The following is a 12121-nucleotide window of genomic DNA, read 5'->3' on the forward strand; positions in this document are numbered from 1 at the left end:
CATCAAATTACCTCTAACCTTAACTGGGAGCTCCTGGAGATCCAGCTAAATAGTAATAAATCCAACTATTGTTGAATTTCTAACTAGAAATCTCAGTTAATGTCCCCCAGAGATCACAGAAGTTGCCTTAACATCATTGAGAGATTAACTAGTAAACCAAACACTTTCTGGTAGGGGATTTCAACTACCTAAACACAAACTGGTGCACTTACACTAAAAATGGATATGTTTACCATTTCCTCGTCTTTTTTACTAACAATGCACTAGTGGAAATTTTAAAACTACCCACTAGAAGCTCTAATATGCTTGATTTGGTCCTTAACAACTTAGTTCCTGCAAAACAGAACTACAAATCAGCACCATAGACCTTGACCCACCTTTAGACAACCGAGCTGAAATACTTATCACTAAACTTCAGGTCAACTCTTGTAAAGCTATAAATGTCATATGTTTATACCTGCCTCCAGGAAACAATACTAATACCCTTGAAAATATCCTAAATTGTCTTTCTATCACTCTCCCACAAGAAACCATAATTTTAGGAGACTTTAACATTGATTGGCAGTCCTGTAATAATATACACCCTTCCACCCATGTTAACTTATACGGCTTTACACAAATTATTAACTCCTCTACCAGAACTCACAAACCTAACAACAAAGAAAGTACCTTGTACTGGATACTTACTAATAATCCTCTACATACCTACAAAGTAGGGACCCTCCCAGATGATCTAAGTGACCACTCCCTAACCTATTTTATTAGATCTAAAACCAACCTCACTCATCCCAAAATTGCCAGAACTGTACACTACAAAAAGCAATTTAACCCTGAACTATTCCAGACAGAACTTAAACAATGTAATTGGTCACCACTAAAATATCTTCCACTTGATGAAGCTGTAGCCTATTTTAATACCACATTCTTAACCATCCTGAACCACCATGCCCCATTACGCTCTATTAGATGCAAAGCTAAACCAGCACCCTGGTTCTCTAATACTACTAGGCAAAAAATCAGTCTGTGAAACAGATCCTGGATAAAATGGCATTCTACTAAAAACCCATCGGATTACCTAACATTTAGACAACTAAGAAATCATACTAAAGAAGCCACTGTGCTAGATAAAAATAACTTCTACCTACAAATACAGCAAACCTATCAAAAGAAACCTCAAAAGTTTTGGAACAGCATTAACAAACTTCTTCACCCAGGACAATCTATCACACCTAACTCTCTAGGCTCCAACCCCGATAATCCTATTCACACTGCTAACTCCTTTAATTCTTTCTTTACCAATGACATCCAATCTCTTGCTAGCCATCTATCGCCAGACAACTGAAATCTGCCAAACTCCTCTTTAAATCCTCCTCCATCTTTTCAATTACAACCAGTGTCTACTTCTAGTATATGCTCTCTTCTACTAAAATTAAAACCTACCACCCCTTCAGCTGACCAACTCCCAGCAGAATACCTTCAAATAGGAGCTAAATCCATTGCCTACCCTATATCCATTCTTATCAACAGAACCATAAGTGAAGGAAATATCCCAGCCATCTGGAAAATTTCTTACATTATTCCACTACACAAAGGTGGGAACTCTAACGATTTCTATAACTTTCGTCCTATAGCTTTGCTATCTCCTCTGGCAAAAATTATGGAAAAGTGTGTCCAGAAGCAACTTCTTAACCACCTTTTCCAAAATAACATACTTGCCAACTGTCAACATGGTTTTAGACCTTACCATAGTACCACCACTGCCCTGCTATCATTTACAGATTGTATTAACAAGAATCGTAACAAAGGCATTCTATCCTCTGCAGTATTCATTGATTTATCCAAAGCTTTCAACATGGTTAACCACCAACTGCTCTTACATATAATGATATCTCTATCACTTGACCCCTTAACCATTAACTGGTTCAAATCCTACCTTGAAAACAGAAAACAAGTGGTACTCTGGCACAATAATCTTTCTAATCTCCTACCTATCTCCCTTGGTGTCCCTCAAGGCTCCATATTAGGTCCACTCCTATTTTCCATCTATATTAATGACCTTCAGTCAGCAATTCCATATACTACCTGCATTCAGTATGCAGATGACTCCACTATTATCTGCTCAGCCACTTCTCAAACTGAACTGCAGACCCTTACCCAGAAGACATTTAATACTGTTGAACAATGGTTTACAAACCGTTGCCTCCTCCTAAACCCAAAGAAAACTAAACTGCTACTCTTCTCACCAACCCGTAAGTCCACCCCCGCACATTTTACACTTACATCTAACAATGGTACTGTTATCTCTCCAGACCTAACTACCAAACTCCTAGGAATAACTATAGATAATCTCAACTATGACACACATATTAACAGTACAATAAAAACAGTCAATAAGAAACTTGGATCCCTCTATAGAATTAAACCCTTTCTTACACCAGCAGCCGGGACTGCTATAGCCAGAACTCATCTCATCTCCACTCTACTCTATGCTTCACCCATTTATACAAATCTTTCTAAAACCAACATTAACAAACTGACAGTATTCTATAACAATATTGCCAGATTTGCTACTGCCTCTCCTTTCAGAACTCATCACTGTCTTAATCTTAAACAACTTGATCGGTTAGAGTTTCTACACCATCTACACTTTTTACAGCTTACTATTGCCCACAAAACCCTGTATCAACCCACCAATACTCCTATACTCTCAAACCTACTTACCCCCTACCATAATCCTAAAAACTTACGCTCTTCTAACAAACTACTGTTTAACATTTGCAGATCCAACAATTTAGCAGGTGACTCCCTTTTCTCTAATACCATTGGTAAGCTATGGAATCTACTACCCACTGAACTCACAACTCTCTGCTCTCATATACTTTTTAAAAAGAAACTCAAGCTTCATTTCAACACTGGAAATATGAGCCTCAAAGCACTATAGAAAATAATGAATTTATACCACATGGGAGCTCCCATTACCAACAGTTCAAAAATAGATGTGAAAAACGTTATTGTGGTCCATGAAAGTAAGACAAAAGTAGCATTGATCGTTGAAATTGCTATATCCAGTGATTACAGTGTCTTACATACAGAGAGACACACAGTCATAAAATACCAGGATTTACAGACAGAAACTAGGGCAATGTGGAAGAAGGATACTGAGGCAGTTATAGTAGTAGGAGCAACAGGTCTTATAAAAAAGAATTTACATTCATACTTAGATATGTTACTAATACATGTAACTCCATATGAATTGCAGAAGGAGTCAGTTCTGGGCACATTGTGGGTGCTACAAACAGCACGTTTGGCTAAGATCAAAGAATAAAAAAATACAAATTTCATGATCTTTAATCATACTATGACTTAGGAATGGGGTCTAATCCTGTCATGGTATTACAAACCCAAAAGACTTGGAGAAGTTAGATCGGAAGAAAGTTAGTATTCCCTCCACCTTAAATATAATGGCAAATTCAAGAATAAACCTCTTTAGTGGAACTGGCATATTAATAAACTATATAACAAAAGAAGGAAAATAATAAGTTGTAAGAAATCCCCATCCCTCATCTCAGGAAAACAAGGAAACATGCCAGCAAGGAACTTAAAAGAGGGCTATTAGCAAATTAGAACACTACCTTAAGGTTGCTATAGATACAAATGAAAACAATAATAATTTTTTTTAGCATTGTCAGGAAATTAAGGAATACATTTTAGCAATGCACTGAGCTCATCTCTAATGATATTTCCTATTTCTGTCCCAAGAATACAGCATATAGCTATAGGAAAAACCCAGTTTCCATGAATTACTACATCGATGGTAATCCACTGAACACAGAAGGTGTTATAAGAGATCTGGGAACACAGATTGACAGAAACCTCTCTTTTGTTCACCACACTGCCACTGTGGTCAGAAAGTCCTTCTATGTGGCACATCTCATTACTAAGGGTTTTGCATCCCGGAAGAAAGAGGTCATTGTCTCCCTCTACTCTTCCCTCATTTGGCCAGTCATCTAGTACAATGCCCCACTTGGCATGTACCTCACTAGACACCTGCAACAACTGGAGAGGACGCAAAAGTACATCACAAAGAGGACCTTAGGCCTTAAACACTTGTCCTATATGGACAGACTCAAAAAACTACAGCTATTCTCTGTCTCATATCACCTACTTAGTGGCGATCTCTGCTTGACTTACATAGCCATGTCTGACCCAGCTCTGTTAGAAATGCTACATCTAAAGAAATCCCTATCCCTCCGGACCACATGCTCCAGAGACCTCTACCTCATTACCACAATCAACAGAACATACTGGAGGGACAGGTTCATAACCCAGAGACTACCCATGCTATGGAATAGACTTCTCATACATGTCAAACAGAGCACCTCACTGACCTTCTTCAAGAGAAATCTTGATGAGTGGATGGGAAATAGAAAATTCACCCAGGGATAACTCCAGTGGCTCTACTCGACAGAGGCACTGGGAACTAAGGTCAGGTGTCACAATGCCAGGGTAATCCTATGGCTAAGCTTGTAAAGGCCCCAGGGCCATTAGCCTAGTACACACCTATTAACCTATGAACCTAAGAGGTTCAAACATCATTGACCTTGTACTCACAAACATGGGGAGCCAGTGTTCCTTACCCAATGTAATATCTTGCCTTGTCAGATCTGACCATAAGGCAGTATTACGTGAAATAAAAATTAAATCCAGGGATCCAGCAAAACCAAAAATCTTTAGGAACTATTCTAAGGCTAACATCTCTACTAAGCAGCAGCTTGGCTAAATTCCAAGCACCCCCAAACCCAGTAAGCACCCTAGAATACACTGAGCTATTTACAAAATGTATCTGTACAGCTATATTGATAGCTGTAGACAATGAGCTGTGCCCACTCATGGTAAGAATAAGAAAAGACAAGCTACCCTGGTGGAATCACAATATTAATCAGTTATACAACAAAAGAAAAAAAATATGGCCAAGCGTAGGAGGAACAAAGCCATACATACTAAAAGTCCCCTGACCAATCTAAGCAGGCAGCTAAAAAGATTGATTAATACTTCAAAGGCTAAATTTGAAGAAAAATAGATTCTCAGGCAAAGAGGAAATACACGACAATGCACAGAGTTTATTGTAAATGGAATCATCCACACTGAACCAGCAGTCATTGACAACCTTTTGCCTGACAGGTACAGCTTAAATATCTCCCTCCAGTCCCCCCAGTAGTCCAAAAGAAATACCACATAACGCAATCCTCCCCAACCATTACTAGGGAACAGATCGCCAATGCTCTTTCCAAGGCCAAAAGCACTGCATTGATGAGCCCTGATAACATCCCAGGATTTTTAAAAATAGCATGAAATGTGACCTCTCTAGTCTACTTGAATCACTATTTAACTGCAGCCTTCAGTCAGGTTTTGTGCCCAAGGAATGGAAATGGCCACAGTCATTCCCCTGCACAAAGGAGGTCCAACCACTGATCTGGGTAGCTACAAGCCCATAAGTCTTACCAGCCTCATATGTAAGGCCATGGAAAGAATCATCATGCACATGATAAATGAGGACATAGCCAACCTACAAACAGTGGACCTATCACAGTTTGCTTTTGTTAAAGGAAGGTCATGCCTATTATATCTGGTGGACATTTTTGAGAGGATCACCAAAGCACTAGATGATGGAAAGACTTTGTACACAGCTTACCATAACCTGACCAAGGCTTTTGATATACTCCCCACTCATGCATTATAGACAAGCTCACTAATTTAGGTATAAACCATTCTATTATCTACTGGATATCCAAATGGCTCACAGATAGAACTCTGGAGGTCAAAATAGATGAGGCCACCACCCCCAAGAGGCCAGTCACTAGCAGAGTCAACCCAGGGCTTGGTACTAGGCCCACATCTTTTTAACATCTATTTTTCTGAAATGGAAGCAAAGGTTGAAGGTTTATTGCTGACTACGTTTGCAGATGATTGCAAACTGGAGGTTATCATTGACTCCCCTACAGACACTAGCATTCTTCAAAAAGTTCTAGCTCTGACCAACAAATGGTGCCAAAACCATGGTCTTAAAGTCAATGCTAAGAAATGTATAATTGTACCCTTTTGGGAAGTCAACCATTCTGGCAAATTACCATCTCGACCCAGCAGTTAGGGATCTGTGTATGCACATAGATAGTAGCCTTACCTTTGACCAACAGTGGTGAGGAAATCCTTTTATGTTGAGCAACTTATAAGTAAAGGCATGGCATATTGGTCCAAAGAGGTCATTATCCCACTGTATACCACCCTTATCAGACTAATCATAGAGTACTGTGCTCCCTTTGGTATGTACCTGACCAGGCATATGCAGCAACTAGAGATACTTCAAAGGTTCCTTACAAAAAGAATACACAACATAACTAACCTGCCTCATGCAGAGCACCTTAAAGCCCTTTCCCTCTACTCAGTTTCCTATAGATTGCTGAGGGATGATCTATACCTGGCCTACAAGACATCCACAAACACCACACTTGTGAATCTCCTACATGTTTGTAAGTCAAAGAATACCAGAAATACAAGGCCTAGGGATCTGAATTTTGTCTGTGACTTAAACAAAATATGATGGAGAGACAGATATGGGTCCCAGAGACTGTCTCTTATATGGAACAGGCTTCCCATCCTTGTGAAGCTGAGTTCATCTATTATCCAGTTTAACTACAATCTAGACAAATGGATGGAGAATAGGAAATTTACATCGAGCCTGGCACCCATGTCTCTTATGGACAGAGGTAGCTTAGTAAATGCCTGGCCGTCAATGTCCAGTTTGAATACAGGACATCATTATTCTTTTTGGAAAACTTGGTTAGGCTTAGAATAGCCTCCCAGGTCATTAGCCTAGCAACAATCTATGAATCTATGAAAAGTAACACGTAATCTGATGAAGCCCTTTGGGCAAAAGCACTTATTGAATATTACTTTTGAATAAAGCATCATGTTAGGGGATAACTGCTCATGTGTGGATCCAGCTGGACTTATTTTTATTTTAATACTGAGGATAATTTATTTTATACATCTTAGAGTTTTCTCGCTCTTTCCCTATATATATATATATATATATTTATTTATTTTATTTTTATTTATTTTACATTTGTTAACCAGGCTAGTCCAACTGGATACATGTCCATTTTCAGTGGAGGCCCGAGGAGAAAAGCTCCACTATCTAATGCATAATAACAAAAAAATACATTCAAAGTACATAGGTAATTTAAGACGCAACTAAAACAGGGATTTAAAATTACATAGGGAATTAAGACACAAGTAAAACAGGCATATAGGCTTATATATATATATATATATATAAGCTATTTATAATCTTGAAATACTGAAATGTCGAATTTCAGAATCTCGAGACTATAAATCCGAATGTTTAAAATAGCGAAAGTTCATAATCATGAATTTGAATATCTCAAATTCGCGGTTAAGGCCTTACGCTACGTGATGTCTGGGATTGTGTGTTTATGGTGCGAGGTGCTGTGTGTGGATCTAGGTGGTTTGTCAGGTAAGTGCGTGTTTTATAAGGGATTTGTGTGGGGGTTAGAGTGTGTTTGAGTGTGCTGATATGTTTGATGTGTGTGTGTGTGGGACTGGAGAATGTGCGTGTGTGAGTTTGCTTTTGTTTCCTGTTTGTGCGATCTCTGAGTTAGTATATATAAGTAGGGGGTTGTGGGGGTGCAGGGGGGCTTTCTCCCCTGCTTATGTGTGTATGAGTTGTGTATGTGTGTAGTTTTTGTTTATGTTGTGATGTGGGTGTTATGGTGTATGTATGGTGTAGTGTATGCGGTTTGTTCAGTGTTTTGAATTTCGCGGTTTTGGGCTCGGGGTTTTGTAGTTTTGGTGTTTTGTGGATTCGGTTTCATAGCTTCAAGATACTGAAATTCGATGTTTCAGTATTTCGAGATTATGAAGTGAATCTATAGATATATATATATATGGATTCCATACACTAGATCGAAGGTTCACTACTTCAAAATAGTGTCAAAGGTTCACTACTTCGAAATAGTGTATGGAATGCACACTGCAGCAAAAGTGCACTTAATCGAAAGTGCACTTACGTGAAGTTCAGTACAATGAACAGGCGTTGTATTGAATTTCTGTGCAGTGCTCACGGACCTTAGGTTTAGTGCACGGGTCATGGTAAGGCTATCCCCTTACCATGACCTGTGCTAACTAAGGTCGTGATATTCTGCGCAGTGAAGGACATAGCAATGTCCTCCACTATGGTGCGATAGTCATGAACCTTAGGGTTAGGGCATGGATTAGGTTAAGGGGATAGCTTTACTAACTATCCCCTTACCCTAACCTGTGCCCTAACCCTAAGGTCGTGTATCGCACCATAGTGAGGACATAACTGTTTTGATGTCCTCCACTGTGCTGCGGTACTTTCGTGAAGTGCACTTTCGCAGAAGTTCACTTTTGTTAATGTGAACTTTCGCATAAGTGAGGCTTCCTATTACAAGTTCGAAGTTGTGAACTTTTTTCTTATAATAGGAATCCATATATATACATACATACATATATATTTAGGGTTACTATAAAAATGTTGAAAGAGCAATTTTTATACACATTGTCAAATCCTTGTGTCGAATTTGTACGTCAGTTGCTCAGAATGACAGAACTCTGCACTGCAAAGTTCGACATTCACAATAATTTGAAATAACTTAAACTATGAGAAGATGACATCAGATCCTCAGGGTATTGTAGTGAAGGTAACATGGGAAACATCTACTTTTTTTTTACATTTCTGCAGGGGGGCAAGCCCTCCTTGCACCACCCATGAGGAGGGCTGTGCCACCCACACCCCCCCCCGCTAATTATATATACCAAATCCAAAAGCACTCTACAATAAGAAAAAGGTGAATTTCCCAATACACACACACTATACCGAGAGAAAGAGCAGAAGATTTCATTATTTTACACATTTAATTTCCTGACCCAGCAGATAATCACTTGTGAAAAGCATAAACATTAAAACTTGCTAAGCTGGCATCTGCCAGGGTCGAAGGTCAGCTTTGCTTCAAGCCACACTGCAGTTTTAAAACTACTTTACATTTAAACATGAATTAATCCTCTCTACTATATGATTAATAGAATAAAATGCATTATATACTACTTTGCTTTTAAATTAGCATTTCTCATGTATTCAAATACAAATTTTTCTAACATTTTCCTCCCTATTAATACTTTTTATTTGATTTTGAAGTATGCATAGTGTCATTTCATCTCCTAGCCTTTTCCACTTAGGATTTTCAGCTAGGTGAGTCATTCAATCTATACTTCAGAAAAAATGTCATCTGAGATCAATCTCTCAATATCAATATCTTGGTACAAAGTTTCAGTAACAGATACATCAATAAAATCTTTGATTAATCTTTTCATGCAGGGAATTCCACAGCAAACACATGCTCCTATTAGGAGTATACCCACACAAATGGCAATCAGAATATTCATTAGGATGGAACCCCACTCCCCCAAGTAGATTCTGGAAACAGTCTGTCAGTGGGTTTGGGCCTGGTTCAGTCATGGCTGATACTTGCTGAATTACCTCTAGGTGGTTATTAATTTCATGCCTATCTGGTATGTACGCACAGCATTCTTCTTTGATAAGCGCGCACGTACCACCTCCCGCCGCTAGGGTGAAGTCAAGAGCCATTCGATTTTGTAGCACAACAGTTCTCATTGCATTCAGTTCATCAGTCACCAGTTCTAGGGCAGAAAAAGTTGCATTACTCATTACTTTGAGAAGTTTCGACAACTTCCTCAGCTCCCAGATCGATTTGACTGCTCCATAGTCTGGGAATATTCCTGCCCAGGATATAACACTGTCACTCAAGTCCATATGAGTCAATTTGCTTTTGTCTTTCACGGCATTATGATCTTTCCAGCCAGCTTCGATCTTTCCGACTGGATTCACAGGTTTTTCAACTGGACCTTCAGGTTTTGAGCTGCTTCTCTCACGTTTAGTATCTTACCCAAAGGTAATTCTGCAGTATGCCTTATTGCCGGAACCAAGTAACCCAAAAAACAACTGCCGGACCAATTCTCAGGTAACCATTTATATTCCTTTTTCCCACAGATAAAATAACAGTTTTCTACTTTAGTACTAATACGCATCAGCCCTGCATGAAACATTTTCTGATCTATAACTGACAATTGTTTGAGCAAAACTGGATTTTTTTGGATGTCATTCATAGTTGTTTTCAATGAGTTCAAATATGAGCCATAATTAGTATTGCAAAACATATTGCCATTACTATTCTTAATATAACATCGGTAAGATATGGTTATATTACAATTGCTCCAGCCCACCTGGAGGGTATCATTTTTATAAAAACATACAACTCCTTTTTGTGTGACAGGTAAAAATAAAGCTATTTTGTCCTGTGATCTCACAGTTCCTGTATCGAAGAGTAAATTCTCCCAAGTCTCATTTATCCCCAAAGGGACAGCGGACATTATCAGTCCTCCATATGCTGTTGGTATAGCTGTACAAACCCAGCAATTTGAAATGTTCATAGTCTCTGCATATACACGTTTCATGGCTAGGTATGTGTTAAAATTTGGATGCCACTCTATAGACGTTTCATCACGCCTTCCCACTTTCACTTGTATGGTTGTGTGTAAGATAAACCACAACAAGAGGAAAATTGTCACAATTATAGTCAATAAATGTACACTCAACAAAATGATTACGCAACATCTCTGGGGTTGATCTAAATTTCTATTTGCGTTGTTTTTGGCCATCTCGGTCTGGTTGTGTATCAGTCACAAAGTTTTTATCAAGTTGAAAGTTCTTTACTGGTTTGCAATGTGTCAAATGAACCCAGGACATCCTCTCGGCCACTCTAACTGCAGTAGGCATTGCCAACAGAACCTGGTACGGTCCCTCCCACTTTGGACTCGCCCAATTCTTCCTTTTCGTCACTTTCAGCCACACGAATGTCCCCGGGGCCAAGACTGCTTCCACCGGTCTGGTCTATTCCTTATCTGAAAAAGAGTTAAACTGCAAAACAGATTTATTTGTTAACAGTTTCCTCATATAACTAGCTAACGAACTGTCAGCCTCTTGCTCTGCAGGCATGAGAGCTTTCCACTGAGGCACATAATATGCTCTCCCAAAAAACATTCTTCCCTGTAGGACCCCTTCTGCATGAGCCGTCCACGTAATATGTCACCTCGGCATTGTCCAAGGGCATATCTGTAAGATCTTGTCTAGGTAAAGCTAACTGTTCAATTTCCTGCAGGCAGCTGTGTGGTGTGCCCTCCGCAGGAGTTGAAAGTAATGTTGATGGATTTAATGTTGTACATCATTCAATTGTCATGTGAGGTTGGCTCAGCAGTATAGTCATACATGAAAGATGTCTAGCAGGAGAAAGGTATGCCACTTTTTCTTGCAGTAAAATTATTGCAACTGTATGAGGCACTCTCAATGTGAGAGGGTGGAATAACACCACTGAGGCCAAAGCCTGTACTGCCATTGCAGCTGCAACTACTGCTTGTACGCAGTGAGGCAAAGATCACGCCACTGGATCTAACTGTGATGAATAATAGGCTATGGGGCGTTGCTTATCCCCATGTTGTTGCGTCAATACTGACGTCATATATCCTTGCTTGCAATCTACGGTCTGAAAGAATCGTTTATGATAATTTGGAAGTCCTAAAACTAATGAAGAAGCTATCAACTGCTTCAACCTGCAGAAAGCCGTTTCTGCTTCAGGTGTCCATTTTAAGATATCTTGTGCTGCCATTGGTGTCTTATATATCAAGTCAGTCAGTGGAGCAGATTCCAAAGCATAATTTGGTATCCAGCTCCGACAAAAATTAGCTGTACCCAAGAAAGACATCATTTCCTTCTTGGTTGTTGGTTTGGGTGCTTGCAAGATTGCTGTTTTTCTTTCCTTGTCTAATATTCTACCTTCATTGGATATTACATATCCCAAGTATCTAACTTGTTTTTTCCAAAGTTGTAACTTACTTTTGCTTACTTTGTGTCCTTGTGTTGCTAAAAATTTCAATAATGCTACAGTATCCTCTCTGCACTGTTGCTGGGTGGGGGCTGCTAGCAAGATGTCATCTACATAAAGTAAAA

The sequence above is a fragment of the Protopterus annectens genome, chromosome 2.part1 (genome assembly GCF_019279795.1).
Source record: "Protopterus annectens isolate FY-2018-M chromosome 2.part1, PAN1.0, whole genome shotgun sequence".
Taxonomy (NCBI): domain Eukaryota; kingdom Metazoa; phylum Chordata; order Ceratodontiformes; family Protopteridae; genus Protopterus; species Protopterus annectens.